Raw genomic sequence first — 8,503 nt, forward strand, 5'->3', positions numbered from 1 at the left:
TAGAAAGAAAGGAAGAAAGAAAGAAAGGATTAGTTAGAAAGAAAGAAAGAAAGAAAGAAAGAAAGAAAGAAAGAAAGAAAGAAAGAAAGAAAGAAAGAAAGAAAGAAAGAAAGAAAAGAATTAGTTAGAAAGAAAGATGGATTTGAAAGAAAGAAAGGATTAGTGAGAAAGAAAGAAAGAAAGGATTAGTGAGAGAGAAAGAAAGAAAGAAAGGATTAGTTAGTTAGAAAGAAAGAAAGAAAGATAGATTAGAAAGAAAGAAAGAATTAGTTCGAAAGAAAGATGGATTTGAAAGTAAGAAAGAAAGAAAGAATTAGTGAGAAAGAAAGGATTAGTTAGTTAGAAAGATGGATTTGATAGATAGATAGATAGATAGATAGATAGATAGATAGATAGATTATTAGAAAGAAAGAAAGAAAGAAAGATGGATTAGGTAGAAAGAAAGAAAGAAAGAAAGAAAGAAAGAAAGATGAATTAGGTAGTAAGAAAGAAAGAAAGAAAGAAAGAAAGAAAGAAAGAAAGAAAGAAAGAAAGAAAGAAAGAAAGAAAGAAAGAAAGAAGGATTAGGTAGAAAGGAAGAAAGAAAGATGGATTAGGTAGAAAGATAGATAGATAGATAGATAGATAGATAGATAGATAGATAGATAGATAGATAGATAGATAGATAGATACATAGATAGATAGATAGATAGATAGATAGATAGATAGATAGATAGATAGATAGATAGATAGATAGATAATTCAAAATAAAGAAAAAGAAAGAAAGAAAGAAAGATAAAAAGAAAAAAAGAAAGAAAGATTAGTTAGAAAGAAATATGGATTTGAAAGAAAGAAAGAAAGAAAGGATTAGTAAAAAAGAAAGAAAGAAAGAAAGATAGATTATTAGAAATAAAGAAAAAAGAAAGAAAAATAGACGATAGATAGATGAAAGAAAGAAAGAAAGCAATGATTAGTAAGAAAGAAATATGAATTTGAAAGAAAGAAAGAAAGAATTAGTTAGAAAGAAAGATGGATTTGAAAGGATGAAAAAAGAAAGAAAGGATTAGTTAGAAATAAAGAAAGGATTAGTTAGAAAGAAAGAAGGAAAGATATATTGGTTAGAAAGAAAGACAGATAGTATAGTTAGAAAGAAAGAAAGATTATTTAGAAAGAAAGAAAGATAGATCAGTTAGAAAGATAGATAGTATAGCTAGAAAGAAAAGATTATTTAGAAAGAAAGATAGTATAGTTAGAAAGAAAGATAGATTATCTAGAAAGAAATAAAGATAGATTAGTTAGAAATATAGATGGATTAGTTAGATAGATAGATAGATAGATAGATAGATAGATAGATAGATAGATAGATAGATAGATAGATAATTAGATACATAGATAGATACACAGATAGATACATAGTCTATACATAGATAGATAGATCATTTGGACACAGAAAGTCAAATAGTTAAGACAGGCAGATGGATAGAAGAGGATAAAAGGAAGAGTAGAAAGGAGAAGAGATTATGAAAGGAGGGTAGAATAGGAGGACAGGAGGAGTAGAGGATTGGAGGAGGAGAAGAGGAGGGAAGAGAGAGGGAGAACAGGAGAAGTAGAGGCATAAATGCAACAAAAACTTGTAGTATCCTTCAGAAAAGAGCTGAGTGACTGTCCACCAATCAGAACACAGGACCAATTATGTGTGTCTCCCTTTGATCTTTGCTAATCAGCATCACCTGTGCAATCAGCTTTCCTATTTAGACAGAGGCCAAAATTGCTGATACTTGGCCTCGAACAAACCTCAATAGAGACAAAACTATAGGTTGTATTGGCGAAATGACCTGACCGTGAGCGAGACAAGGCCTTTGTGAACGATGTGATGTATTTTTTTTGTGGATAGAGTTAAAAAAAGGGACCACTTTGGCAAGTTAAAAAACTGGTTTGTATTGCTCTGATCACAAAAGTTTGACCTGAATTTATAATTGCTGCCAATGGAGGAATGTCTGTCACTCTTGTCCTTTGGAAGGACACAGAGAAAAAACTATAAGTCCCAGGGATTTACTAAACACATGAGAGGAACCACAACAAAAATACCTACGTTTCAAGTATAATTTTATGCCCAAAGAGTGAAAATTGTGGCCAGGCCAGCGATTTAAAAATTATTTTTTAGCATTAGTTTTCAAGCTGGCTCACTCTAGCACGTGCTCTAGCTCTGAACAGTCTCTCTCATTCACTCCCATTATAATTTCAGAAACGGCTTGAAAAACATCATGAGACTAAAGTAGAGATTGTGAAAAAAGTATAATAGATATCAAAAAGTTGAATACAACTTTAATAGCTGACAAATTTCTCAACATTTTAAAGTTTAAATGACAGAAATAGCTGAAAGTATGCAGAAGTTGTAGGCTTTGAAAGCAGAAGGAGCATAAAACAGAATTTGACGAATTCTCCATTGACTTCCATGTTAAAAAATATGCACAAAAAGTTTAATAATTTAAAAATTATAAAGGTTATAAAAAAGAAAAGTAATAGCACACATGTCCTTGAAAAGCTGCACATTTTGATACTTGAATGGTTTTTGTAGCACAAAGTAGAGAGGAGAAGAAAGCGACCGAAAAACGTACGGAAGAATACGGAATAATAATAATAAGAAGAAAGATTTGGATTTCAAGAGTGTGAATGCTTGAAGCATTCACACTAATAATAAATAACATTGGGGTCAATGGGGGAAAATTTGGGCAGCTCCTGCTCCCCAGGGGTGCAACTTTTACCCCATTGTGAGGTATGTTCTTACAGAGCCTGTCAGCCTCTTCAAATGTGGTAAATCGCAGGCTTCTGCGAAATCCTCGCTCGGAGCTACGAGTCGTCAAAGTTTGTCGCAATGTTAAGTCTATGGGATTTTTGGGAAATTTGTTCGCCCTTCGGGCGAACATCGTACCCCCGATCGCTTAGAAAAGTCATAGCACACCATTCCCGAATATTCCACACGTTTTGAGACCTCATTCATGGGTGTGTGACAAAAACTGCGGGAGGAGTAGCGCGTCAAACTTTTGGGCCGACTCAAAAAACACAATAGTAATAGTGTTGCCTTGCTTTCAGCAAGCACCACTAATAAGTTTAAATAGGATTTCAGTAAGTTGGCTTTCTCAAGCCAACTTAATAATAATAATAAGTTTAAATAGGATTTCAGTAAGTTGGCTTTCTCAAGCCAACTTAACTAGAATGTACATTTCCAGAGGAAAATGTGAAGTGGTGCTTGCAGTGGCAAAACTCACCACCCGGTTGCTAGGGTGTTCTGGGTGGTTGCTAGTTGGTTGTCAGGGTATTCTGGGTGGTTGCTATGCAGTTGCTAGGGTATTATGGGTGGTTGCCAATGTGTTCTGGGTAGTTGCTAAGGTGTTGCTAGGTGGTTGCTAGGGTGTTCTGGGTGGTTGCTAGGGTGTTGCTAGGTTGTTAGTAGGCGGTTGTTAGGGTGTTCTGGATGGTTGCTAGGTGGTTGCTAGGGTGTTTCTAAGGTGTTCTGGAAGGTTGCTAGGCAGTTGCTAGGGTGTTGCTCGGTGGTTGCTAAGGTGTTGCTAGGTGGTTGCTAGGGTGTTGCTAGGCGGTTGCTAGGGTGTTCTGGGTGGTTGCTAGGGTGTTGCTAGGTGGTTGCTAGGGTATTGCAAGGTGGTTGCTAGGGTGTTCTGGGTGGTTGCTAAGGTGTTCTGGATGGTTGCTAGGCGGTTGCTAGGGTGTTGCTCGGTGGTTGCTATGGTGTTGCTAGGTGGTTGCTAGGGTGTTCTGGGTGGTTGCTAAGGTGTTGCTAGGTGGTTGCTATGGTGTTTGGGGTGGTTGCTAGGGTGTTGCTAGGTGGTTGCTAGGGTGTTGCTAAGGTGTTCTGGATAGTTTCTAGGTGGTTGCTAGGGTGTTGCTATGCGGTTGCTAGGGTGTTCTGGGTGGTTGCTATGGTGTTGTTAGGTTGTTGCTAGGGTATTCTGGGTAGTTGCTATGGTATTACTAGGTGGTTGGTAGTGTTCACATATGGTTATTATAGAGTTTTTATATTGTTCATGGCATGATTTAGCACTTAGCTAATCAATATTAGCATGTAGCTATTCACAGCTAGCATGTTTAGCATTTTGAAAGTTCTATGTGCTAGCATGAGTCAAAAGACCCAACCCCCATCGTGATACAATGTTCTGATGCTGAGATATAGCTGTTACAAAATGGTTGCTAGGGTACTCTGTTTGGTTGCTAGGGAGTGGCTTGGCAGCTTCCAATCATGAAGCTCCAAAGTCAATATGAATGTATAAACCAACCCCCATCTCTATACACTGTTAAAAATTTTCCTGTTAAAAAACAGTAAAGAACTGGCAGCACGGTTGCCAGCAAGTTACTGTTAAATTAACAGTTTTTTACTGTTAGTGAAATTTACAGTTCACTACCGTTTATTAAAAAACAGCAATTAACTGGCAGCACGGTTGCCAGCAAGATACTGTTAAATTAACGGTGTCTTACTTTTGGTTAAATTTACAGTTGTTACTGCTTTTGCAAATGCATAAAGCAGTTTCTACATGTTACAGCAATACAGCACTTATTTGTTCTTCATATTGAAATTAGTGTAAACTACACAAATATACAACATGGTATTGTGTAATGTATTGAATAATGGACAGTTAGCAAAAAGGACAACTTTTCCCCCTGTGTTTTTAAAGATTATTTTCTGAACCTTGTGATTTAATACATTTCCCTGTTGCAGTCTTGCTATAAAATACCAAAAGTGAATAAATTTAAAAGTGAAATAGTAAATTAAAAATGTCACAGAAGAAAAGCAGCTTTAAGTATTGTTTCAAAACATGTCTCGTTTATTAAACTTCTGAAACTCTTTTTGGAAAAAAAGCATAAAGGACATAACTAAATAATAAAAAAATAACTAAAATTCAAGGTTTAGAAGTTACAACAAACATAAATAAACAAGATGTTTCAAAAATCAGAATCTGAACTATCCTGTAACTTGAACAAGTCCTTAACAAATGACTAAGTATACTGTCATTTTCTTTTTTTTTTCCTCTGGACACAAACAGTGAATTACTTTATTCACCTGATTTTGAGTGTGTGTGTGTGTGTGTGTGTGTGTGTGTGTGTGCATGTATATGCGTGTGTGTGTGTGTGTGTGTGTGTGTGTGTGTGTGTGTGTGTGTGTGCGCCTATATGCGTGTGTGTGTGTGTGTGTGTGTGTGGGTGTGTGGGTGTGTGGGTGTAATACTTGTATAAAGTCCCACTCAAAATCCATCAATTTTTTAAGCAGACTGGAGACACGAGGGTTCACTGTTTTGTTTTTCTGGGCGAGCTTCCCCGTCCGTTTTGAAATGACTCCTCCAACCTTGGTGCCTTTTTCTGGGTTTATCCCGATGAACTGCCTGAAAAACAAACATGTTTGTTCAGAATTAGTTTACTCACAAAGAACATATAAATTTGCTATAATCTTAACTATTCTTGTTTTAAGATCACTTCCTCTAACTTTGTCAGGAAAGGATAGCTTTCTGAACAATCTTTTGGGGGTGAAGGATGTGATTTAATCTAGAATAAAGATATCTCCTTATTCAAGCTTTTGCATAGCACACCTTATATGCTATTTTAGCAATGTTTAAAACATTTTAACAAAATCATTTGATCATCATTTAGGTGTCAAAGATGAGGCTTCCTTCCAAGGTTTTCACCAACACTTCACCACCACCAAAGCCCTGTTTATTTCCTTGACAGTCATCTATGGCTACTCACTGGGCTTCAAATAGTTTAAAAGAAAATGTCTTTATTTGATGCTAGATTCCGTTAATTAGGGCCAAATTGTGTTGTATCAATTAACAACACATTCTCACCCCAAGGCGTCACCTTTGACCATGCTTCAATATTTGACGTTTTAGGCGCCCTTTAGCGTCACTTACATGACGCGATCCTACGGCGTCATCTAACTGAAGCTAAAGGAAAGCGTCAGTTTGAGGACGCGGTTAGGTTTAGGTGTGGGGTGGGGGTAGGGTACACACGATCCTAGGGCGTCATCTAACTGACGCTAAAGGGCGCCTAAAGCGTCAGATATTGAAGCATGGTCAAATGCTTCCCAAGGCGTCAGTTAGGTGACGCCTTGGGAGTGAGAATGGGCTGCAATTAAACATACAACACTGCAACAATGAAAAATTTTATGTAAAGCTGCGTTGAAATGATATGCATTATAAAAAGTGCTATATAAATAAAAGTGAAGTGAATTGAATGTATGCATCCAAGTATTTACCTTTGAATAAATTCCAGTGTGCATGCTGCCTCAGCTTGGTATTGAAGATTGAAGTTGTAAAAAGTAGAAAAAACAGCAGCAAGCCCAGACACAAAAGCCGTCTGGATGCCCTCAGAAATAATATGACCCTCAAGGCTGATCATCCAGTGCTGAATACAGCTTCCTGGTGTTTCACCTGAAACTTTAAAATGAAAAACTGTCAGCATCGGCATAAAAACATGAATCTGCCACCACCGTATTGTAAATGAAATCATTGACAGAGCCATTTTTATTAAATTTTCAACGTGTTGATCATGGACTTATCTGGGCAAACATTTAATTTAAAATGTGTATTGTGAAATTATGTTCTCAACATTGTTCATGGGTTAGTTCAACCATAAAAAGAAAATCCTGTCATGAATAACTCACCCTTATGTTCCAAACCCATAAAACTTTAATTTATCTTTAGACAAAGATATTTATAAAATTGTTTAATAATTGTTGTCCATCAATTAAAAGTCCATATTAAACATAAACTCAACAGAAACAACACTGGGCAAGAAGATGATATAATTAGTGTGTGTTGTGTGTGTGTGTATGTGTGTGTAAACTATCCTTTTAAGTGTTGAAAATAAGTAAATTAATATAAAAATTGAAAATTAAGTAAATAATTACTCACCCTGGTGTTGTTCAAGGCCATATGTTCTTTTTCAGATCATAAATTAAAGAAAAATTGACTACACATGTAATCTGAAATCTGGTTTCTGACAATTGAAATCAGAAAATGATTCTATGTGACTCGTGTCATATATTCCAAGTGTTCTGGGGGTATACAAACCGAAATGTACTGTAAATTTACACGACACGAGACTCTATAGCACCACATTTCACTCCAAATCATGCTCTGCAGCATGATAACACTGCAGCAGCAATAACTAACGTTTAAATATGAATTAGTGTTAATAAATATTCAAAAGTAACACTGCAGCGGCAACAACAAAACTTTAAATGTGAATTAGTGTTAATAAATTTTAAATTACGTGTTGGGCAAAATAACACTGCAGCAGCAACAGTGAAACATGAATTAGTCTTAATGATTATTAAAAATTACGTGCTGGACAAAGTAACACTGCAGCAGCAATAACTAAACTTTAAATATTAATTAGTCTTAAAGATTATTCTAAATTTCGTGCTAGACAAAGTAACAATACAGCTTAACTTTAATATGAATTATTCTTAATGCTTATTCTATCACTTAACTTATATCAAAACCTGGATCTATGCAAAAATAAAGCCACCATTAAAGTAGGCCTAACAATACAATCACTTGTACAACAAATAAATCACCCTGAGATGTACAGATTAGGCCTACAACAAGTTTATCCCCATTTAAAAGCACAAAAAGCCCGAAATTTAGGTTTTGTCCAACGGTTTTCCGAATAATGAAAAATCAAGCTGCAACACTTTAGCGCGCTAAGACGACGATGTAATTCACATGCAACAGTGTTTTTACTTATAGCTTTGCATAAACTTTGCAGAAGAATTGATTTTGGATGAAACTCACCCTGTAATCGGGAATTATCCGTGTGAGGAATCCAACTTCCCTCACGATGTCGCAGTTGGTGCTTTTATCACTGCGAATACAAAAATAGTTAGGCTACTTCCAATATCCAAAATACAAGTTAGTAACAATTGCAGATGTAATGCATTTTTCTATCACAACGAGCAAAACAAAAGGGAACTCACCTATTATAAGTATGAAGATGGATGAAAAATCCATGCGTGCTCACTGCAGCTCTTCCGATGTCAAGTCAAAAATACTGTTAAGTACCGTTTTGTTTCCCTCGAGCAATAATTACGTTAAAATGCCGTTATAATTTTTCTACGTCATATTACAAACGCAAAAAAACAGCAATGTACTGCTTTTGAACAAAACAGGAATATACTGTTGAAATTTGGCCGTAAATTTACAGCAATTTCTAACAGTGTACGATGTTCTGATAAAGAGATGTAGGCCTTGCAAAATGGTTGCTAGGGTACTCTTTTTGGTTGCTAGGGAGTGGCTTGGCAGCTGCCAATCATGAATCTCCAAAGGCTGCTTGTCAGTATAATTGATATAATACAACTCCCAAGCCTGTATGACATTCAGAATGGAAGATATCCCTCTTTAAAATTTGGTTGCTAAGGTGCTCGATAATGGTTGCTAGGGTGTGTCCAGAAATTGTTGAGGTGATTCATGATTGGCTGTTTGCTACCCCGAGTCAAACGAGACCACCCTTGTGT

The 8,503-nt window shown here is 36.0% G+C and overlaps 1 long non-coding RNA gene across 1 annotated transcript; it reads right to left on the reverse strand.

Moving 5' to 3' along the window:
• Positions 1–5,176: 5,176 nt before the first annotated feature.
• Positions 5,177–8,211, reverse strand: LOC120486667 (uncharacterized). The gene is made up of 4 exons (XR_005624237.2): positions 7,967–8,211; positions 7,785–7,854; positions 6,242–6,422; positions 5,177–5,372 (listed from the first exon to the last, which is right to left on the reverse strand). It is a non-coding gene; the product is annotated as an uncharacterized LOC120486667 (long non-coding RNA).
• Positions 8,212–8,503: the final 292 nt, after the last annotated feature.

This window comes from Pimephales promelas, chromosome 2 (genome assembly GCF_988280905.1).
Source record: "Pimephales promelas chromosome 2, fPimPro1.hap1.1, whole genome shotgun sequence".
Taxonomy (NCBI): Eukaryota; Metazoa; Chordata; class Actinopteri; order Cypriniformes; family Leuciscidae; genus Pimephales; species Pimephales promelas.